Source organism: Rhamphochromis sp. 'chilingali', assembly GCF_963969265.1.
Source record: "Rhamphochromis sp. 'chilingali' genome assembly, chromosome: 8".
Taxonomy (NCBI): Eukaryota; Metazoa; Chordata; class Actinopteri; order Cichliformes; family Cichlidae; genus Rhamphochromis; species Rhamphochromis sp. 'chilingali'.
The window spans coordinates 19,224,456-19,249,610 of record NC_137935.1 but is presented as its reverse complement, the minus strand read 5'-3'; the positions used below and the strand labels follow the sequence as shown (position 1 = coordinate 19,249,610).

Sequence of the window (25,155 nt, the reverse complement as noted above, 5' to 3'; positions counted from 1 at the left end):
CTTTGTTCCAGTGTAATTTGTGGTGGTCAGCTGGCACTTCCCTAATATTCGGCTTAATGCTGAACACATAATACACAACAGTGCTAACACATTTCATACGACGTTTTCCTCCAAGGTAGATATCGAATTGTGCATTTACTAACAAATATATTCAATGCAGAATAACATCAGTAGCTAATCTTGGGCTCAAATTAGTAGAATGATATCAGCTGTGTGGTGGTCGTGTACTGCTGGGTATTAGTTTGTTCTGACAGTGCTAGTGCAAGCTTTGAACATGCTTTAATGCACTAGGAAAACTTTTGGGAAACACAGTTTCTATATATAGAACTGGAGTTTGAAAACAGAACACTGGGTGCTTATATGTTTGTGTGAGAGAGACAAAAGAAAAACAGAGCATGTCAGAAATTCAGAGAAAAAGCCAACAAGAGTCAGAAAGGGAGTGAAGAGGCGATACAAAGGCTAATGTATCAGAGGGCTCTCGCTTGGCTTTGTTCACCCGAGAAACCTGGAGCTCAAGGACATTGTGTCTGTGTTGTTTGGAAGGTAACAAACTCAAGGGAATTAAAAAAAAAAAACTACTTTTAAGAGATGACACATCCTGCTTCTGAAAACATTTAAATCTGAAGAGAAAAACATGGTGTTGGCTGCACTGTGTTTTTGCTATACAACACTGTGGGTCGGCCCATTCAGCTTTTATTAATGGGAACTCATCAATTTAAGTTTAATCCAGAGAAATTTGAGAAATGTTGTTTATTCATGAGATTGCTGTCTTTTTTTCTCCCTATTATTATTCACTGTAAACTTGGACAGCATCTCTTTTTCCACCAGTGGGGAATCTCAAGCGCAACAGTCCCCTTACTGCTTGTTTATATCAGAAAATATAAAAGTAGTCAAGCAAAGCTCAGGTTGACAGCACTGTCATTTTCTTTGAAAATATTCAGTCGTAAAACAAAGAATTAGACAAACTGAATTTGTGAAAACGTAGTGGCGGTAATGAAGGAAGGGGATCCTGAAAGTTTTAGACGAGCCAGTGATCTAACCAACCGAAATAACTAGAGGCAAAACTAGTAAACAAAACATATCTATGCACTGATTGAACCCAAAGTGAGATGATATATTCAGATACGCCAACCAATGATGAATTCTATGCAGCAACATGGATTGTTATTGGTGACAGCATTAATCCATTGCTAATCTGTAAATACAATTAACCCATCACCATAGTCTCGTGAGTCACTTCAGATTAAAGAGTTCAGTTTTGTTTCTGACGTAAAATATCTGTTTTAGACATGCAGCAGCATGCAGCAACCTTTCAGTGCAAATCAAGCTCCTTCAGACTAATTTTACATCACTTCAACAATGAAACTCTGAAATAAAACAAGCTGTATTGTCAGCTATGAAGTAACAGACATCTGTCATCTCTTTGCATTTAAAGCAGTTGCTCGTGTTTGCTATTGCTGAATGATGAGCGAGCTCTTGCTCAGTTTGCATTTAACTTTTCAGAAGTTATTCAAATGTTCAAAATGTTTCTGTTTTTGCTCTAGCCCGGCTCATTAGCTTCGAAGTGATAAGGCAGGCCGAGGGAGAGAGGAGAGAGATTTTCACCACCGTCATGTTCCATGAACCTTCATTTCTTTAGTTTAAGGGCAGCAAGAAGATTTTTTTTAAAAATTGGATCACTGTTAGACTGAAAATTAGGCTTATCTATACACTTTATGATTCATTATAGTGGCTTAATTAACGCTGTCGGCAGTATTAGTTGAACACTTCTCACAACAAGCCAATGGCACCCACAAATTTCATAAAATTAAAGGCACAGACGCTTACAAGAGTTGCCGCTTCAGATTCCAGCTTTAACCACAAGTGCACGTCATGGTGTTACATGAAAAGTGAATGTTTGACTTTAAGAATCACAGTCAAATTAAAAATCTTGCTTTGAAATTCAGGGAGAAGTTCTAACTTTAAGTGTTGGTTGCAGAACTGTTGAACCTCATTCTCGAAACTTGAAAAACGAAGCATTTCAAGACATCAGAGCTTTAGTAAGTACATGGAAAGATAAAGCACTTTTAAAAGGGATTAGGAAACCAGTGATCTATTTTGGAAACAAAGAGCGTAAGTGAAACGACCAAAGTTAATAATAAATATGTTGATGTATTAGATAAGTGGAAGAAAATAGTTGGATGGAGACATGGATGGAGAGATGTTAATGCTAAGCAATGCCTCAAGTGGGATGCTGCCAAATATATATTGTCTGAAGTGTCAGTAGAGGGCTGCCACACTTGAGAGAAGGTGAACTATAAAATCCCAGAGTTAAGCCTTGGCCTCAGAGCACGGTCTCCTGTCTCTTCAAGGATCCACTCCAGAGCTGGATTAGCATGTTAAGTGAAATCTTGTAGAGACGTAATAGAAACCGCTATAACACAGGCGGCTTAAGCAGCCATTTCACTTCACTAACAAAAGGTTCTCATACTCTTCCAAAAAAAAGAAGAAGAAGAAAAATGTGTCCGGCAAGAGTAACGTATACTGTAAATATGAATGTAATAAGTTAATCATGTTAATGATGACCTGCTGCAATAAACTTACTAAGTGTTTTATCTTATTGTAAAGTGTCCTTGGGTGACTTGAAAGACGCTCATAAATAAAATTTATTATTATTATTATTATTATTATTATTAAGATAAACTCAAACTTCTCTTACTAAATATACTGTACAAACAATATTAATGTAAATTATTTCCTGTTCACGTGTGCATTAATACACACCATGACTGAACAGGTTATACGGCAGGATGGCCATTTTATTACCCTAACACTGTTCCGGTGTATAAATTCTTGACTGACGGGGTCATTTTGCTCATCAGTAACAGATGTGTATGGCTTTGTTGATGCTCTAACAGTGGGAAGTAGAGCAGATGTTAAATGGAGCTTAGCAAATGTGCAATCAGAAAGACGACTTCTTTCACTCTCTTCTGGAGCCTCATTCATTACCTCTGTTGGCTCGTGTCCATTCATAGACTTTCATGCTTCTTTTTATTATGCTATCGTGTTAAAATCATTTATAACTCTTCAGTTCCTAGCACCGAGAAAGCCAAGAGAACAAACACCTACAAGACTTACAAACAAAGCAAAAAAACTACTAAAACTTGACCCACATGTGGGAGATCATCAGTATACTGCTCCTTGGAGCACCAGCAAGCGCTGCTCACCCACCATCATGATCTAACTGATGATCTGTCTTTGGGATATGTTGCTGACATTTATTAAGCTCATTACGATAATATATGCAACCAATATCAGCACTGGAAAAAACTATCACCATCATTTATATCTATTGTTGGTTATGAGTAATAAAACGTTTCATGCCGTGAAAAATAAAAACGAAATCAGAAACCTTCAACCAGTTAAAGCAGCAAACAGCAACTACTATTACTGCTGTTGGAATCTATCTTTCCACTGTGAGCTATTAAACTGCTGCCGCATTCACCTCCAGAAGCTTCCCCCCACCCCTTCGGCTTAGATCACTGCTGACCTGAGAAGCGATCAACCAAGTCCTGATTAATGGGTCTCTAAGCCTGCTTGGAGGCAATCACACTCAGAAGCTTTGGCCAAACAGTAACAAATGGGACGCTCAGCAATCATTCTTTATTGCATCAATAACCTCGGTTATCGATTAATCAGCATTAAAATTTTAGAGGAGATACACACCTTAATTGTTAGTGTACAACACATCTTTATTGAACATTTGAAAATACTTCCTTGAATTTTCTAGACACAGCTGGAAGCAGAGGGTTGCGATCTATGTATTAGTCTGAGGAAACACTGAGTTGCTATGGTGATCAGCATGTGCAGAGGCAAGCTGTTATTGATGACTTTAAGAAATTGAACTTCTAAGTAAGCAGCACAGTACCTAAATTGATTTTGTCACTTGAAGCTAAGGTGGTACTGTGCAGATTTGCCCCCCTTTTAACTCTCCAAGGAAGTGTTATGGGCCATTTGGCCTGATAAGTAGAGACTTGTCTCTTGTCTGAATGGTGTGGTGGTGGTGGTGGTGGTGGACACGCTTTTGTTTCTCTGAGAAGAAGGCAAAGATTGCCCTCATCAATCTAATGCCTCTTCCCCTGAGGTAATCATTTCCACAGAGCAGCACGGCATCTCATTAGGATGATTCGCTCTCAGTGTCAGTCAGCCTCAAACACCTTCACAACAAAAACTCTAGTGCGAGGGAAAACACACACTCTCAGATTATTAGACAACACGATGGCACTGGCTCTCACACCTAGAGTACATTAGTGTGATTGGACAAAATGCATTTTCTATTCCCAAGCAGCATTTCATGATAATTTGACAAAGTGAATGCAATCCTTTCCATCAGTAGACTTTATTTATAACAAAAAGCAAGTTCTCATTATCATTTCTTCTACAAATAATTCAATGTATGTACAGGTAATGATAACGTGCATTATTATTTAGTGGTGATTCAAGCAAAATATTAAGACAGTTAAGTTACAGGTGCCGTCACTTTCAGAGTATGCAAACAGGCAACGTAGCATTGCGGTCGCGGGGGGATGATGCATATGAAAACTCAAACAATTGAGATTATTTAAAAAGACATATATTAATGTAATGAAGTTAATGACTGCTGTATGTGGGATGATGTGATGTACATACGCATGCATACTCTTGTAGTATGATATCTTTTAGCAACATGACACTTGTTGCCTCTTTTTCTACAAAATTATTAATATTGCGTAAAACTTCTGGAAAAAAATACAATATATATGGCACCGGACCCTTTAGATTCGATTTTCTCTGGCTTGTGTGTGAATGCATCATTTGATTTCAAAAAGCTCAAAGCCACAATTCCTCCCCTGAGAGAAAACCACAGCCAGTGGAAGGAGTCTAGACACTAAATCTTTCTGTGACCTTTATGCAACCAAAGAAACAGCCTTGATGCCATATATCCACACATGCAAATGCACATCACCAGCCTCAGGCTCTCTATTCTCCAGCATTTGGTGAGAATGGGAGAAGTACAAAAGACCAAGTAACAATAAAGAAGGAAATCAGGCTGAAAACACAACTGGAATGCTTTTTTCTTCACCTGGGACTTCAATCTAGCATCGACTGTGCCCTTCATAGGTGGATAAACTCTTGCCAAACTCCCACCAAAATCATCTAATCAAATACAGGTGAAGCTTTTAAACCGAGAGTTGAGCTACACGCCTCTGATTGTAACCAAACACAGTGATATAGCATTTAATAATATATCCTCTAATATCAGATGAAGTTAAACACACCTGTTTTTTTTCTTCCTTTACCCCAATCTCACCTCTCTCTTTCTTTACCCAACCGTGCACAAGGCGATAAACGAAACAAGGGCTGGCATGCTCCCTGGACATTTTAATTAGCTGGTCTTTAATTCAGCCTGACCCCCTTTCAACTTTGATCAGTCGGCGGGTGCTCTGATAAGGACCTGTCACTCACTTGCAAAGAGCGGGGTTATTCAACAGCAAATTGTCTCTTTGCAATTTGCAGATGCTCTCTTCCTGTGCTGTCTTGGAGGAAGCGTTCACAGCTCAGTGAAAACTAAAAGCCCAATGAGAATGGAAATATAGCACGTGATCTGTCCTTATTCATCGCAGCTCTTCATTTACTACACCACCACAGACGTGGACAGGGCTTGAATGCAAGTGCATTCACCTGATTAAAACAAGTCCAGAGTTTCCCGGAGGCAAAATTATTGTGTATTAGTGTTACCCTTCAGTCCCGTAGGCGAACATTGTGTTTCATTTAGCTTAATAATGACACGAGGCTTGGGCTTGATGAAAACCAGCTAAGAGCAGCGATGATAATAGAAACTAAATTCTGTATTTATGTAACACTCAAAGTGCTAGAAAATGTCTGTGGTGTTTCTGCAGACAAAGAGCCTAGGGAGTACTTATTTCTTAAAATACCAAAATCAGCCTTATAGCTCCAAATAATATCTAGCTTTAACAGTATGCATCCAACATAGACGCAAAGTGGCAGACACAAAGTTGTGCAAGAAAAAAAAAACCCTCATCTCTCGATGCACGCTAAGTCAATTCACTACTGTGTGCTCCATTCCCTTGACAGCAAAGAGCACAGCAGATTGAAACGCCCTGTTCATATTTGCCATTTCTATTCATTAGGCTTTTTAAAAGATTACTTTTCTAAATTGTATTACTTAGGCCAATAATCATGCATAACAATAATAATCATGCAATGATTTCCTGAACCATCACCTTCCCTACAACGTGCTCCTGCTAAAAAGCATGAAAGGGTGAAAATGGTGTTCTCTACCAAAGCATCAGTTTTTTAGCAAGAACCATAATACGTTTAACCGAGGATTACGCGGGCATTATTGCTGGGAATCTAAGCTTCTGAACCAAGCTGAAGCCCAGATTGTGGAGCCGCTAATGGCCTCTAACCAGGCTTAAACAATCCATTATCCACAGAACAAATGGAACACAGCATTGTTGGGATTTTTGTCAACAAAAGATCAACATCAGCACCTCTGGCTTCATGTCACCGCATTGTCACGTTCCAAGTCTGACCTCTTCTGCCCTATTATTACAAGACTTTTCAGGCAAACTGGTCCCATTTATTAGCCAGCTTACTCTGTGACAACAGCCAGTTTCTGTGTAACTCTGACTCGAGGTCTCTCCAAGTTGTAAATGGGATTGGAAAGTGTCCACAATAGCTGAAACAATACCACCCCTCACCACACACCACTGGAGCAGGCAGTACCGTCTAGCCTGTCTACACGCTGCTGCCCTTCAGTCTTGTGCTGATCATATCTGGAGATGCTATGGTGACTTTGCCAGCTACACTCACTCAAACTCCTTCTCAACCTCTTCTTCTGTTTCTAATATCCGAGGTATCATGTCTCTCTCACCGCCTCTGTTTCTCTGTCTAAATCCTCAGACAGTCTTGCCTTCTCTCTGTCTCCAAACCCGTCTCTCTACTCCCTACTATCTCTTATTCTCTTCTGCTGTGCCTCATAGCTGTGCCTTCCTTTCTTCTAGCTAGCTTTTATTTGACCTCTACTTAAAACTCCTCCATCTCTCGCCGTCCTTCTGTATTTCTGATCCCAGAAACCTGCACCTGAAATCGATATTCTTTCCCATTCAACAGGCAGTATGGTAACAAAAAGTATAAGACACGATCATTGACTGAAGGAAACATGGCATGAAGTGAGAGAGAGACAGACAGAAACTGAATGTTTACCAGCAGATTTGTGCCACTGAGTTTAACAGTGAATCTTAATTCCTTCACCAGATACCAGAAATTACAGTGCGCATTCATGACAACTGCTGATGCAAGTGGCAGAAAATCTTATGGAGGTTGTGTATCATGGGTTTGGATTTTCCAATTATGCACTACTGTGTTCATAAAAAGCCAAGCAGCATCTCATAATGCAGACAAAAATCAATGCTTCATGTTCCCCGGCTGCACAAAAGGGTATGCTTTGTCCTTTTTAGCATAAATGATGTGTGAATGAATTGCAAGCATAGTCTCTAACATCACATGGTCCAACAAGAGTGCCTATATGCATATTTTCCACACCCTCCATTGCTAAATGCCCAAAAATACCAAACCTGGGTTTGGTATTTTTGGGCTTTGAGTTTGCATATTTTTGCCTCGTTAATTGTTATAAATGTTTTCAATGAATGCAGATTAAACTACTTCTTCTAATTCCTATAACAGAGTTGTCTATTGCGATGAATGCAGCTCTATACATCTGTTACTTCTGACAGCTACTCACCGGCCAGATGCTGCCACTGATTAAGCTCAAAAGCGCCAAAAGCCACCCCAACCTTCGCCCATATGTCACTCAATTCTAATTAAGATGGTTTGGTCTTAATTAAAGCAGCACCTAATAAACAAGGTTTTTATATTTCTATTCACACTTAGTTTGGGACTGTTTAAAGGAGCAGCACAGTACATTATGCATTTTTTAAAATATACACACACCAGATACTTTATTAGATACACCTTGGTAGTACTAGGTTGGACTGCCTTTTATCCTTCAGATTGAAATGATCTGAACTTTTTGACATAGTGTGTTATCCTGCTCCAAGCAGACATGAGAAGATGTGGTCGTAAAGGGAAGGACACGGTCAGCAGCAATGTTCATATATGCTGTAGCTTGTATAAGTTCCTGAGTTGGTACTAAGGGACCCAAAATGGACCAAGATAGTATCCCCCACACCACCACCTGCCTGAGCTGCTGATACAAGGCAGTATGGAGCATCGATTAGTTGTAATGAGTGGTTATATGAGATGCTCTCACCTTCCTCTCAGCTTGAAGCAGCTGTCCTTCTCAATGCATTTTCACAGAGAACAGCTTCTCGTGGGATATTTTCATTCTTTTTAAGCCCTAGAGTCGGCTGCGTCCCAGCAGATCAGCAGTTTCTGAAATACTCAGACCACCCAATTTGGCATCAACAACCATGCCACGTTTAAACCTCAGCATCTTCTGAGTTGCTGCCATGTGATGTATTGTGCAGTATTTCAGGTGCATAATTATACTATTTCTCATCCGCGTAGTTTGTCATTCAGCCAGTGTTATACTTTCTAATTCATAAGCTGCACTTCACCTTGTAAAAGACAGCTTCTTAACTCTTTCTAAACCCTTACATCCCCTCTAGGCTTTCTTCAATGTGCTACACAGACGAGGAGTTCTGTGTTTGAATCATGTGTTATCCGTTGTACTCTGATCTTGCTTATGCATCTTTTGTTCCCCCTGATTTCATTTTCCAGAAGAGCTGTCAGGCATGTGGACAAAACTGCCTACCACATGGTGTCGGAGTAATGAACAATTTATGTTCCGCCAGTTGAGATCCACAATCAGAAACCATCTCCATAAATTGGCAACAAAAATATTCAAACAACAATTTAAAAAGCTCTGATCAACCACAAGTCAAGCAAACACAACAACAAATAGAGGACCAGCAAACTGAGAGCTGAACTTGGACTCTTTGATATAACATGTTCCTAATGATTGATAAACATGACTAAGTATCACAGTATAAGTTTCATCATAACCTTGCCTGATTTAAATTTGACCCCTTCAAGATCATCTACTCATGCACCGAAGGACCACTTCCATTCCTGCCCATATTTTTTTACGTCACTTCCTAGTAGTCTGTTATGACCACTTGTACTGTGCATGCTGCAGTTTTACCATGGACTTCAAATATGTGCAGGGTCACTGGTTTTCATACAATAGTTTCCAGTTGACAAAGCCACATTTTCAAGCACTCCTTATTACCATTTTACAGTATAACTCCTCCTTTCACTTTTTTTTCAAACGATCTTTTCAGTTTTAAGAAAAATACACGTCTCTGTTTTCAGAAAAGCACATGGACCTGATGCAAATGAAGCCTCCGATCTCTTACGAATGGAGACCAAACACTTCTTCTGCTTTGTCCTCTCTGCCCTCACTACCATGGATAAAATAAGATTTACCGCAATTTTCTTTCCATGATGTCTGTGAACTGTTCTTCACAGAAGTAGAAAGGCCTAATTAGGCAATCCCACATGGACCCTGAGCTTTAATCACACCCTAATGTTCACAGCCTGGTGCTCTAAGGGTAAACATACAAAAGGCAGACATGGACTTGCACACACAGATCTATGCCTTCCTTTATAAAAGGTTTTGCTTCTAAAGTGTCTTTAAAACACAAATTGAGTATTACAGGCCCTAGCTATGCATTTTAATTTATTTTACAACTTACAAGCATACAATGGGAACAATTTCAAAAGATAAAAAGATCCTTGAGGTTAGCAAAATGGTAATTAGCCAATCAAAATCTTGAGTCATAAAACAACAAAGGCTATAACAACACCAGTTTGCTGAGTTTTCCATGAAGAACTTTGAAAATCCTCCATGATTTGTTTTCTGTTTGAACTCCTATCACCATGCAAGACGTGACGCAGACCATATATAACCATAACTATATATACAAGTTTCTGGTATGCTTGTGACCAATGAATTTTAAATGCAAGCATTAGCGATTTACTCATTTTCTTCAGAATTAAAAGACTGGGAGGAGACACAAACAGAGCCTTCCCAAAGGTGTGCCAGTCCCAAAGCCTGGATAAATAGGAGGGTTGCATCAGGAAGGGCATCCAGAGTGAAATCAAGCATGCAGACACGTCTGCTGTGGGAATCCCTTTTGAAACAAACGAGAAGCCAAAAGCGTCTGTAATCATTAAAGTATTTACTAAACAAAAATTGGTGACATCATGTATATTCATTCATTAAAATTCAGAGTTTCTTTTCCAACAGTAACAAGCTCAACACCAACAGCACATATAAAGAAGCCAAATGGCATTCAGGCTGGATTGGCGCTATGGTCAGCTTGGACATCCCCAGTAACTTCTTATTTGGCCTCCAATATATTAGAGCTGTCTACCAGAGTTCTTGTACCTGTCTGCCTCAGTAATCTGCCAGGGAGCAGACAAACATCAGTGGGCCTTATCTCTACTTCTCAGGAGCAGCCAGGGAAGGAGGCAGGTAGCCCAGAGGCAACAGAGACAGGAGCAGACTGGTGCAGGCTCGTGAATTCAGTCAGCACACAAATAAAAGCAGTTAATCAAACGCAGGCATACACAAACATCTATACACACCACAGACATGCCAAAGCACATAAAAGGTATTCTGGAAATAAGGAACTGAGCGCTATTTTATATCTGCTAAACTTAATGCACTGAACCTGCTGTAGTGTAGTCCCAGAATAAAAACGTGAAGTGAAAATGAGCTTAATAGGTCTTAACGAGCATGACGTACAAGAACTAGTTCAATATTTCCAATAATAGAGAATCAGAATCAGAATCAGAATGGGTTTATTGCCAGATGTTGAGGTTTACAACATTAGGAATTTGCTGCGGTGCTTCAGTGCAAACAATAAGAATTAAAGTGCTATGTAGAAAGAAAGATATGTGCATGAGATATACATGAGATATATACATGAGAATAAGAATTAAGAGTGCTACGTAGAAAGATATATACATGAGTGCAGGTGGTGATCAGTGCCAGACATGAAATGATGCAGTGACACAGCGTAGGGTCATGTGTTAGTGGCGGGGACAGTCATGTGGTTATTGTTCATGTGTCCAACAGCAGAGGGGAAGAAACTGTTCTTGTGGCGAGAGGTTCTGGTGCGAATGGACCGGAGCCTCCTGCCTGAGGGGAGCAGGTCAAACAGACTGTGTCCAGGGTGAGAAGGGTCAGCTGAGATCCGGGCTGCACGCCGCAGTGTCCTGGAGGTGTACAGGTCCTGCAGAGATGGGAGTCTGCAGCCAATCACCTTCTCAGCAGAGCGCACAACACGCTGCAGTCTCTGTTTGTCCCTGATAGTGGCTCCAGCGTACCACACGGTGATGGAGGAGGTGAGGATGGACTCGATGATTGCAGTGTAGAATTGCATCATCGTCCGTGTTGGCAGGTTGAATTTCTTCAGCTGCCTCAGGAAGTACATCCTCTGCTGGGCTTTCTTGATGACGGAGGTGATGGTGGGCTCCCACTTCAGGTCCTGGGTGATGGTGGTACCCAGGAAGCGGAATGAGTCCACAGAGGTGATGGGGGTGTCAGTCAGGATGATGGGGGGGAGTGGGGCTGTGTGCTTCCTGAAGTCCACAATAATCTCCACTGTCTTCTGGGCATTCAGCACCAGGTTGTTGTGGCTGCACCAGGACACCAGACGTTCAACCTCCCTCCTGTAGGCAGACTCATCCCCGTCAGAGATGAGCCCAATGACGGTGGTGTCATCTGCGAACTTGATTAGCTTGACAGACTGGTGGGTGGAGGTGCAGCAGTTGGTGTACAGGGAGAAGAGCAGAGGAGAAAGAACACAGCCCTGAGGGGAGCCGGTGCTGATGGTCCGGGAGTCCGAGACATTCTTCCCCAGCCTCACGTGCTGCTTCCTGTCCGTCAGGAAGTCAGTGATCCACCGGCAGATGGGATCAGGCACATTCATCTGGGAAAGCTTGCCTCGGAGATGGTCTGGAAGGATGGTGTTGAAGGCAGAGCTGAAGTCCACAAACAGGATCCTGGCGTAGGTTCCTGGGGAGTCCAGATGCTGCAGGATGAAGTGTAGGGCCATGTTGATGGCGTCATCTACAGACCTGTTGGCTCTGTATGCAAACTGCAGGGGGTCCAGGAGGGGGGCCGTGAGGGTCTTGAGATGGGAGAGAACTAGGCGCTCAAATGACTTCATGACCACAGATGTCAGAGCCACGGGTCTGTAGTCATTTAGTCCAGTGATCCTAGGTTTCTTGGGGACAGGGATTATGGTAGAGGACTTGAAGCAGGCAGGCACATGACATGCCTGCAGTGAGGAGTTGAAGATGCCAGAAAACACTGGGGCCAGCTCGTTTGCACAGTGTTTGAGGGTGGCAGGAGACACACCGTCTGGGCCGGGAGCTTTCCGAGCATTCAGATTCTTAAACTGCTTCCTCACATCTGCTTCATGAATATGAAGAGTTGTGGTCGGAGGAGGTGGTGTGAAATCCTCTTTTGTGTGGGGTGAGGAGGGGGGTGTTGTAGGTGAACAGTTTTAAGGTGGTGATGGCTCTATGGAGGGGGGAGAGGTGGGGGAATGAGTGTCCAAAGTGTCTCTATTGTTGGGGTCGTTGGAGGTGTGAAGGCTGCCTGATGGCTCGTCAAAACGACAGTAAAAGTCGTTGAGGGTGTTGGCCAAGAGCAAGTCGTCAGTGGAGTGGGGGGTTTTAGGCTTGTAGTTTGTAATATTCCTAAAACCTTTCCACACAGAGGCCGAGTCATTCTCTGAGATCTGCTGCTGCATCTTCTCAGAGTGCTGATGTTTGGCAATGTCCACTTCCTTAGTGAACTTGTACTTGGCCTCTCTGTAGCAGTCCCTGTCTCCGCTTCTGAACGCCTTACTCTTTTCCAGCCACAGCTTTTTGAGTTTAGGGGTAAACCAGGGTTTGTCATTGTTATAACTCACCCTGGTGCGTGATGGCACAATGCTGTCCTCACAGAAGTGGATATAGGAGGTGACAGTGTCCGTAAACTCGTCCAAGCTGTTAGAAGCAGCCTTCAATGTGTCCCAGTCTGTGGTCTCCAAACACGTGCGAAGCTCCTCCACAGCCTCGTTGCTCCACAGTTTTTTGGTCCTCACGACAGGTTTGGAGAGCTTCAGCCTCTGTCTGTACGCGGGGATTAGGTGGATCATGACGTGATCAGAAAGTCCGAGTGAAGCGCGCGGCACCGCGCGATAGGCCCCGCTGATCGTGCTGTAGCAGTGGTCCAATGTCCTCTCCTCTCTGGTCGGGCATTTAATATACTGCTTGTATTTCGGAAGCTCATGGCTCAGATTGGCTTTGTTAAAGTCCCCAAGAGCAATGATGAGAGAGTCCGGGTATGTCCGCTCCGTGTGGAGAATCTGCTCTGCGAGTGCGCACTGAGCTGCTCGCGCATCCGCGTCTGGCGGGATGTAAACAGCGGCCAGGATGAATGAAGCAAACTCCCGCGGAGAATAAAACGGTTTGCAGTGAATAAAAAGATATTCCAGAGAGAATGGTGTAGTTGTCACATACTGAGTGGCTAAAATGCAACATTTTCACCAAAGATTCCACAAGTGGGCAGTGAAATTGAAACCATATGCTCAATCCACTTCCTTTGAGCCAAAGTCAATAAAAAGTCAAATTCTGTTAGTAGTAGATTTCATGGGGCACTCGAGCCTCAAAGAAATTCAATGTCTGTACAGCACACTGTGTGTTCCAGCATTTGTATTCACAGCAAACTGGACCTGTGGGAGAATGTGGTGGCTTAAAAATATGAAAAGCGAGTCCTCCTGAATATGAATAGCAGTTTGGTTTTACTGTTACTGACACACATAAGAGTTAGTAATATGACATAGGCTAAATCAGTGTTCTTATTTTTGGACCGTGCCTACATGTGTGGGTGTGCACATGTGGAGAAGAGGATTTTTTTCCTTGCAATAATTGAAAAGTTTCAAATGGAAACATGTTATTCAACGTGCTTTCAAAAAGGCTGACTATGTAACAGCTTTTACAATCATTTTAGCGTGTGTTAAAAGGTAGGAATTTCTTTCAAATGTAAAGGATTTTAGATCAACAATCTGTGGGGTCTAATATAGAGTATGTCATTACACAAACCGTACTGAATTGGTTGTTGATCCAAACTCATTTAGCTGTCTTCTTATGACATTTCTTTTTGGTCTTGATAGTGTACAGCTGTCAGCAGAATCCTCCAGATGATAGTGCATCCTTTCCTTTAAGCAAGTATGACAAAAAATGACAAAATTTCCCAGGGGAACCCACCCAAGGGATTAATAAAGTTTTATCTTATCTTATCTCTTATCTTATGTAGCAGAGGTCATGGCGAAAATAGAGGGGTGGCCCTGCGAGGAAAGAACAGAAAGTCACCACATGCTTAAGTTGTCATACCCGCTTTTATGCTGTGCGTGCTTTTATGATCTGTATGTAAGACAAAAGGTTACATTCAAGTCGCTGGCACGCTGTCATCTGGAGCTTTGTTTACTTGCTCAAAAACAAAGAGAATTTCAGATGGGACGTGCTTGGCGTACTGCCCTATATTGCACCTTAATTTGTTTTTATATAATTGCGTGGAATGAGTATTGAGTTGAATGTTTTTTAATGGGCAAAAAAATATTTAAATAAGTTAATAAGTAAATGTTAAAATTTTGTCTTTTTTTCTTTTTTTTGCTGATCCGAAAATTGATCCGATCCGTGACTTAAAACCGTGATCCGATCCGAACCGTGAGATTTTTGATCCGTTGCACCACTAGTATGTACTGCCTAGTAACTGTAGCCAGCGTGTAATTAAATCCAGAGCCAAAAAGGAACATTTTGCACAGTAACAACAGTGAGTATCTCAGAAAAATAAGTCTGTGAAGGTTCTCAGTCATCCAGGTCATCGTAGTCTAAGGAGCTTGGCAAGAAAAGTGTCTGGACATCCTTGAGTTGCTTGAAGGAGTCCCATGGGACTCCCCACCATTTGACCTTAGAACTGAAGAAGCTTCTCGGATGAGAGGTGAAACGTCTTCAAGCAACTTAAAGAAGTCCAGACGCTTTTCTTTCCAAGCTCCTTAGACAGTCCAGGATCAGGAAAACGTCTGATATAAAAAAGAGTTATATCTAAACTTGTGGCTAGAAAATGGGTGTAGGTGACGGAAGTTCATCTACAAAAGGAAAAAAGAAAAGACAGAAAATGCATTTTTATGGATTCATTTTACACGTGCGGACAAAAATGCCTCCGCTGAAGAAATCTCAATAAAGTAATCCCCTTTCATGCAAACAGTGTTAAATTATAGTACAATAAGCAGCTTTGTGATATAAAATAAGTCCAGTTTTTCCTTTAGTTATTTTGCAAAAAAGAAAGTGTGTGTCACTGTTAGATTGCAGCAATCTGTTTGTTTTATTTATTCTTTTATTTTTTTCAAGGACTAAGGACAGAGGACCATACAATTTGGACTTCACAATCTTCACAAGCCCTTTAATTACAGTAATTACAGGCACTGTAAGAGCTAGCATCTCTCTAGCAGCTTGGGATTACTTGACCCTTGAACCTTTTCACACTAAAGCTGCTCCACGCTTCCTCACAGGAAGTTTTTATAAAATGAAAGCTTAGCTCCCGACAGCTGATCATCTGCATTTTCACTGCAGTCTAAAGACACTGGAAGATGAGGCAATTTAGTGCACTCTTATCAGAAAAAAAGCAATGTCTGCTCTACATTTGGGAATCTGCTCTGTTCTTGTGTCAGATCTGTGTGTCTGCGGACATTGAGCGCTGTAACCGCACAGGAAGCAGAGAGGCCACAGCAGTCAGATGAAGCTTCAGCCACATTCACACAGAATCTGGTAATGTAGCGTCTTCTGCCGTGGTTACATGGAGGTGTGGGTGTGTTTGTTTGTGCTTTATAATGTAACCTCTGCTAAGCAAGCAGAAAATAAAGTTTTATTTCAGCCATTCACACCTTTGTTCTCATTAAAGCTCTTGTTTTCCCTTGACTCTCTAGCTCACTTGACCACCATAAATCAACCATGAGGAGGGCAAGTCTGAGTGTTGTGTTTACAAAAAGGAACTTGATTTTTACCCAGAAGATGAGATTGTTGACCATGCGGAAACCTTTGGGACTGAAAAATAAAGGCCAAAAAGTTCTTCTAGTGGCCACGTGAGGTTGGACTCCAAAAGCAGGTTCATGCCCACTCATCCTGATGTTTAAATATCCAACTTTACAGCATCATCTTTACTGCCTAGTGCAAAAAGTGGTTTTGATCAGGCCTTATTGGATGTTAACAACCTCATAGCACCATTTGAACCCAATAGAGCACTTCACTCTCATACTGCTGGTTTACTTTGGTTCCTACAGTATTTAAAAGTAGAATGGGAGGCAGAGCTTTCAGCTTTCCGCTCCCAGTTTGGATTCAGGAGACAGACACTCTCTGTACTTTTAGAATTGGGCTTAAAAATGTTCTTTTTAATAAAACACAGTTAGGGCTTCTGTAGATATCCTGCAACAGGCTTGGGCTTCTTACCACGACGCATTATTTGTTTTTACTTCACTCACTGTTTTTTACTCACTGTGTGTTTATAGTACATTTTGCTTTTAATCATTACTTACTATTAATCTCTGGCTCTCCTCTACAGTGTGTCTTTATCATATCTTCCCCCCCTCACCCCCAACCATTCATGGAAGATGGCTGCCTTTCCCTGTGTCTGGTTCTGCTGGAGGTTTCTTCTTGTTAAAAGGGAGTTTTTCCTTCCCACTGTCTCCATGTGCTTGCTCATAGGGATTCATCTTATTATTGGGGGTTTCTCTGTATTATTGCAGGGTCTTTACCTTACAATATAAACCACTTTGACACAATTGTTTCTGTGATTTGGCACTATATAAATAAAAATGAATTGAATCTAGTTTTTCTGCTTCAGAAAAAATTTGAAACACAGAGTTTGTTTCAAATTTTGGTGCATGAAATTAAAGACTTATAAAGCCTGTTAATTAATAATCTCTGTCTCTGCACTCATACATCGCATGGATGCAGCTTGTTAACCAAGTGTCTTAGTGTTTATATATTCATAGTCATAATGATATATTGACCACATAATCCAAATACGGTGATTTCTGGTTTGAAAAAAAAAACAGAAAACTCACATGACAGTGGCAAAAATGCTAATGATTAAAAATGAAAAATCCTGCCACAAGCATGAAAGTGGCTTTTTGTATCTTTTATGAAATCCTGAAAACACCACCAGTAGTTTACCACTGAAACTTCGTAAAAATGAAAAAACACTACTCCGAATTAAACTGGGATGTTTTTGGTGTAAAAAAAATTAACTGGAACTTTTTCAGACCTGGAAATTTCTCAAGTTTCCAACTGAAGTTGGAGTACATCGGAACTGAACGTCTCCCATACCGTTGTGTTGCTCTGCATGTTATTTCGTGAAGTCAGATTCGCCTTTTTGTTACGCACGTTTATTTTCTCCACCCCCCTGATCTGCTTCTAATTCAGTCAGTGTTTCTTCTGCATTTTCCAGAATTACTTTCAACAACTCCCAGAGAACTTGCCTGGCCTTTGGCTTACACTTTTATTTATAGATGCAGCGAGCAATACAGCATACTAATCACAATACTAAGAGCAGAAGCGCGTTTTCCCTCGCTGACTTGCTTCTTCAACTCACAAGAGCAACACTGGGTCTTTTGGAGCTGCTGACAAAATTGGAGACGTGGGCGGCAATTCAAAGGTCTATCCTAGTGTTTACCAGTGATGTTTTAGATTGCTGATATTTTTCCACTTGAATTAACCTCTTGAACCCAGATATTACCCTCAAATAGTGCCAGTATTATAAAAGCATTTTACTTCAATTTATAGTAGACTACTGTAGAAAAACAGATTTTCTCTGCTATATGGACGCTTTGTTTAAAGGATGCTTCTGTACAAGTTTCTTATATTTGGGGACAATAACCACATGTGATGTGCAACTTTAAATTTCAGTGGAAATATGCTCACATTTGTGAAGTTTTTTTAATACAAAATAAATATTGACATTCAGCATGGTGTATCCCTCTTACACACCCTACAGCCCACAGATGGCAAAAAGACCTTAGTCTAAACTCATTGTCATTCACCATTTCCTCTCTTTCCTTTACTCTCCGCGCTGTCATTAAACAGGGCAGGTGAGTGGCGGCTGATTACCAAACATCTTTTCCTACCTTTGATCTCCTGAGGTGTGGGGCTCTAATCCATCTTGCAGCACAGGAGGCTGTCTGATCTAGGTGGTTGTGGTAGCCACTTAGCTCCTCCTCATCTCACATACACATATAGTATGTGTCCCCGGCTCTTGCAGAGGGTACACACACAAGGAAAAGAAGATGGAGCTGCTACTTACAGGCACTCTGTATGAGAGAAAGGGAGGGGGAGGGGGAGGGGGGGGAGAGAGAGAAAGAAATATGAGTCAGAGGAGAGAAAGAAAAAAATGAATAGGTTTATTTGAAGTGCATACACACAGACCATAACCAGGTAATCTAAGCCTTTAACTTGCACCGGGCATCAAAAGATGTATACATTTTTGTTTTTTTGTCCTCCTCAGGATCCTTAGGTAACTACATATTTTCAAAAGCAACCACATAATGCATTTTAAATCAGGTTTGTGATCAGGTAACTCCCATTGCAGTCCAGATATTAATGCTGAGGACATCCATTTATCTCGCATACAGTAAGTTTGAAATCTGCACAGTTTCAAAGTTCACAGTCCCAATTTGCTGATGGTCTTGTTTTACTGTTTGTCCCTTACTCAGCTAGATCCCCTTCCTCTTTATAAAGCACATCCAACATTTTTCACACTGTCACCGCACATACTTTGAGCAGCTTTGGGAGCTCATCAGCATTCAAAACAACACCTAGCACCCAATATTCCAAGACAATTTTTGCAGTAAATGAGAAAGCAAATGTCACTTCAAGATGAACATTAATCTCATGTCATTGCATTTTAATGGCACCCTTACTCAGGGGGGAATTAAACCTCTCCCCAGAGATCAACCCCAGCGCTTTGCACCACAGTGAAATTGTCGTCTTTTGTTAGCAGATTCAGTACCTGCCATGCAACTTTCAGCACACACCAACTTACCATGCTTCCTTTGAGTGAACATAAACATCAAGTCATGGAGAGCACTTGCTGAAAGCTACATTTTCTTTGTCATAAGCAGAGCTTGCAGCAGCCCACTGTGATTGTCAGAGTTCTAAGAAAATGAATTATAAACAATCTGACAGACAGTACTGCATTCAAATGACCTTTGTGCACACTTCTTTTTTTGGCTGCCCACTATAGTGGATCCATTTCCATCTCACCTTATCGTTAGCATCGTCCTCTATCATTCTAACCTTTTGCATGTCCTCTTTCACTACATCCACAAAGTCTTCATCTTTTTCTCCTTCCTGGCAGCTCCACATCTGACATCCTTTATCCAAAATATCCACTCTCCCTCCTCTGCACATGTTTAGACAATCTCAGCCTTGCCTCTCTAACTTTGTCTCCAAAAGGCTAAACCTGAGCTGTGCCTCTGATACACTTATTTCTAATCTTGTCCATTCTGGTCACTCCCAATGAAATCTGCAGCATCTTTAAACTCTGCCACCTCCACCCCCAGCTCCGCCTCCTCTCTTTTTGTCAGCCAAACCATACATCATAGGTGGTCTCGCTACCATCTCGTAAACCTTCCCTTTCACTCTTGCCGCTATCCTTCAGTCACAAATCACCCCTGATACTCCTCTCCACCCACTCCACCCTACCTGCGCCCTCTTCGCAACCTCTCCTGTGCACTGTCTGTTAATTTTGGATGGTTGACCCCAGGTTTTTAAACTCTTCCACCTTCACTTCCTCTGCTCTTGGATCTTCACTGTTAGAAATGCCCTATGTGCTCCCATCTTCCAAAAAATCCTATTATGCAGCCAATAGAAAACAATTTGGTTCTGGTAGTTTGTCTCTTGTAGATTTCATATTTTGCCCATTCCTCAGTAGGAACGCTCTACTATATAACAGATACTGCTACTGTGCAATGATAACAGACACAGAGAGATACTGGGAGCACTACTATTCCACCAGCTTAGATTTGTCCTGAAAGTCCTCCGGTGGCAAAGCTATTTTACAAAGATGAATCAATTGTTGTGCTCAAAGCGATGTTTCATTCGGCCCGGAAATCCACTTGTCTCTAATTACTTGCAAAAAGTTTGAAAGAATATATGCATCTTATGCATTTAGCTTTAGAGTATTATAGTAGGAGCAGAATAAAAGGTTAGATCAAATGAATATCTGGAGCTCTTGGAGGGGATGTGGGATAAATAGTAATAGGAAAACTTTTGAAGTGCTGACATATGTAAAGTTTCAGCAAAAAGGATATTGTTGCTGAATGTTCCTTCGCCCTGCTCTCCCCTCCAACTCATTTCACTCCCTCTTCCTCCTTTTTTATTTCTGTTCTTTTATCTGCCTTAAAGCTTTAGGCTGCTGTATACAAGCCAAAGGTACAGAATCCATTTCCCACCAAAACACTGCCCAGAGGACTCAAATCTCTATTGTACGACCTGCCCTACATTGAATAAACTGGGCTATTGCTCTCAAATGTCATCATGTGGAGATATTTCACATCATGTACTGTGGACTGTGGAATACACTAAATTAAAACATGAAATAAAGAGAACTATGTTCTGAATGCTTAAAAGTTAAAAAGTACCAGAACTACTAAGAGCTTCCCATCAGTAAATTTGTTTAAAAAATAAAAACATGTGTTTAATTTTATATATTTATCTGACTAAATCCCCTGAGATGTACATGTGTGCAAATAGCTACACCATGACACGTGCATTTAGTATGTTAAAAGAATTAATCCACCCTGTTTTGGTGGAAAAATGTTTGTGAGCGGTATGCTTGTGATGTAGTAAAAACACCCCTGATGAGCAAGCTGCAGGGTGTATTTTAAAATATACACAACCACTGCAGAGCCAAAGCTACATTATGAGAAGACCTTATGAAATTGTTCTCATGTATCTTGGACCATCTGCACAGCAAGATGATTACCCTTAGGCTTCAGTCCTCCTGCACGTTCTCAACTCTAAATTTGTAAGTAGTAATTGCAAAAACAGTGGGTAGATAAAGCTCGCAGATAAAATGTTCAGAAACATATTGAACATCATAAAAAAACATGCATATTGTTTAATTAGGAAGTTACAAAGTTACTCGACCCATCCCTTTCTATAACCCCAAACCTAAATGAGCCAAAGGCAAGTCAACACTCCCGTGGTAAAGGTTTATGACAAACAAGCATATCGTAGCTGTGGAAGAACAAATAGTGGGTGATTTATCAGCACTGAAAAATAAGCCTCATTTTTAGACTGGTCTTTATTTTTACCACAAGAAAAAAAATCTATTTCAGTCATAATAAAATTAGTAATGGCTGAATTTAATTGAGACGCTTATTATTATTAATATTATTATCATTACAAGTAACATCTGTGCTGTTTCTGCAATAGATTTTGCAAAATCAACACTATTTTTCTCCCACCTATTTAGGAAAATCATCATATCTTATGCAAACAAACAAGCAAACAAACTGCTACTTTTATCCCACTCTAACTGCAGTTGCAAGTGTAGTTGCACCCCAAACATGTACCTATATTGGTGTGTGGATACGTCAGTGCAATTTAAAGTGTACTCATACATTTTATTTATAGCCTGTAAGTCAAAGTCACCAGAAGTTTTTTTTTTAACCTTACCTTCCTCTACAAATGAGAAGCTGTCCAAACTCAACTTGTAAAAAATGCCCTCAAAAGCAGTTTTATGATAATTTACCTTTGAATATGTTTTGAGCATTGCAATAGTACATGACATATGCAGATTGATATTTCACCATGAAATCAATGCAATATGAAAAGGGCAGGAGAGAGGTATGGATTTTTCTGTTTTTGCTTTGGCACGATCATCAATCCCTATAGGTGATCAGGGAAAAGGGGAGAAAAAGGGAAGGATGAGCGAGAGAGCCGCTAAGAGTTGCTGCACTGTACCCACTACAGTGCAGTAAAGCGACCCACCACTCTGACATTTGTTTTAGCAGAAAACATTGCAGCAACAACTATGATCAAAATTTCTAACCTAACGATTTTAGGACACCCTCATGCAGGTTTGGACACAAAACAGGAACACGTATTCTGAGTGTCTGTATCTGGACTTATAATGAACTCTTTTTAAGATGTTATAAACATTTTCACTTTGTTGTGCGAACTTTCCCTTCAACCTATAAACTAATGTATATTGGTTTTAATGCTCAAAGGATTGGATGATCAACAGAAAATGTCTGTATTAATCACTTGTGTGTAATTTTGCATTGCAAATAACATCAACGTGACCTAATTTTATCTTTGACGATTTGCTCTCAATCTTATTTGATAGCAAATTAACCATCTTTGGGTGTTTCGCCTTTTGCCTAAAAAGAAAAAGAAAATACCAAAGAATAGCTAGAACAAGATAAGACATTGTATTAGTTCCAGCTGTTATTTGACTCTGACCAGAAAAAAAAAGATCATATTAAACTCCTGTAATGCAATAAAGAGCAAAAAAACAAAACAAAACAAGCCAAGGCTTCATAACAACTAGTTAGTGATTCTTGGTGTTTTAAAATGAGCTGAGCTAAATTTCAGTCTGCAAATGCAAAGATAGAAGACTTTCAGAATAAAGGTATCAGTTTATTTGGAAGCAGACACTCATAAGTTTACCACTAGAGAGCACCACTCTGGATGATATATCACAGACTGAATTTAAAGTAGTAAATCGGGAGAATGATGCATCCCCTAAGGCACTTTTTTTGTTTTCTAATGTTTATAACTTTGAGATTCTTGGTCTGCCAGTCAGCTTGTGGTCAGATCTGCCAACTCTGTTCTTAATACTGAACTCTGTAGCTTTGCCTCTAGTTATGAAGGAATATAGCTTCCTATCAGTCTGTGCCATGACCCCAATTGGAGAACCATATTCAATGCAACACACAGGAGAGATGAGAGGCGGCAGGAAGCTGCTCAGGCTGGCTGCCGGGGATAGATAATGCTTTTAGAATTCACGAGCTGTCATCACACCGTCCCCGATACTAACCCATCCCACTCCACTTCCATCAACCCCCAGGTGGCAAAGGGACATTAGGTGAAAAGTTCTACGCAGCGATACCATAAATATGCAGGCATGAAGAAACAAATCCTCACCGTTTTAGCTAACAACCCACACGTTACTGTGTGCTAAATATGGCCCGATTCAGGCAGGCAAACAGATTTAATCAAAACAAAGCCGTAATCCTTCCATTGTTTATTAATCTAGCGGCCAGAACGTTTTTGTCAACATTTTCGGTGACAAATTTCAGTAAGAGCTATGTGTTTTCACAACTGCATCTGCTAAAGGCAGAAACTGTGGAAACTGGGTGACAGACACTGAGGATGTCTGGTGTAAAAGAAACTGGGTTAGTCTACTGGTGATTAGGTATGCTACCATGTTCATTCTAGCAGGATACACTTGAACTGATACATTTTTTTGGCCTGTGCCTTTTTGTAACTTGGCCAATAAGTGGAAGATATTATGACCGACTGGGCCTTACACAGTCAAATCACAGTCATGCTATGTGAGGTGTATAGAAGTTTAATGGCTAACACCTTCTTCAGCCAGAAGAGGTAAATAGACATGTCCTTCTAAATAAATGTGTGTGATAATGAGAATGACACACATGCATGAATTTAAAGAAGCTTTAAAGAGCAACGCAAACACAGCATGCTTAGGAAGCTCCTTTGGAGCTTTGTCACCCTGGTAGTTTTATGTAGCAGTCATACCCATGTCAAAGGAGTTTGCAAAGAAAAGCGTCTGGACTTCTTTAAGTTGCTTGAAGACGTTTCACCTCTCATCCGAGAAGCTTCTTCAGTTCTAAGGTCAAATGGTGGGGAGTCCCAGATTTAAACCTAGTGGGAGTTTCCCCCTAAAAGGGACAAAGAACCCCTGATGATCCTCTACCTAATCACATGAGCCAAGGTGTGAAAGCGGGTGTGGGTCCCAATCAGCCAGGGTATCGGGTGAGTTCATTGTGAAACCTGGCCCCACCTTATCATGCAAATTCCTGAGGTCAGATAGCCCAGGATGTGAGTGGGCGTTAAGGCGTCTGGGGAGGGAACTCAAAACTGGATTATAGATGGCAGACAGTTGGTGTCGTAAACCACCGCCTCTGTTCAAAGATGGTCGCTCACAGTGGACATAGATGGCTTCTGTGTTCCACTCACAGGTGGAGTGAGCTCCAGCAGGTCCTGAATCCTCGTCAGGATGTCCTCGACGAAGGCATTCATGTGTTTACTGCCAACAGAGAGCGGTAAACGAACACCATACCCATATGGAAAAGAAATAGAAAAAACTTATAAAAGACTTGCGCAAGATGTGGCCTGCTTCATATAGTGAATCATATAAGGCTTATATGATTTCCTCATGAAAGTGGCCACTTTCTCATTACTTTCATATATTGTTTTATTAAGTATCCAAAACATACAAGTTTCATTTATATAATTTTTCAAGGGATCTTATATCTTGTATTTTTCACTCTGTTTTCATATATGTTTCACACAAGACAGATACAAACTTTATAAGATATATATATATATATATATATATATATATATATATATATATATATATATATATATATATATATATATCTTTTCCATATGAGATAGCTCAGGTCGCTGTATTGTGAACCCTACAGACCTTGTGACTCTGGTCATCATCTGATCTTGGCATTTCTAGTTTGGACTTTGCAATAAAATGGTGTTAACAGATCAGAGCATAGTTACTGGATGGACTGTGAATGTTTAAAAAAAGTGGTGACTAAAAGATGAATGACTGGGAGAGATGGTAAAAGTGTAAAGGTGTGTGACTGAAAGAAAAAGGAAAGATGAAGCAGCAGGAGCAGGGAGGGGAGCTGGAGAAGTTGAGCAAGTGGCGAACTGCCACGTTGGGCTTTGCAGGACAGAACAGACTCATTTAGGCGTCTGCAGTCGATGCTGCTGAATGGCAATAGTGCTTCCTCTGCTGCTGGTTTCAGGGACGTGCCCTGA

The 25,155-nt window shown here is 40.8% G+C and overlaps 1 protein-coding gene across 1 annotated transcript in view; it reads right to left on the bottom strand.

Annotated features, from left to right (window-relative positions):
* Positions 1–25,155, bottom strand: part of grik4 (glutamate receptor, ionotropic, kainate 4) — a 364,143-nt gene that overhangs the window by 258,221 nt on the left and 80,767 nt on the right. The window contains exon 2 of the mRNA XM_080889585.1: positions 18,249–18,431. The gene's annotated coding sequence lies outside the window, so the exon portion shown is untranslated. The remainder of the gene's footprint in view (positions 1–18,248; positions 18,432–25,155) is intronic.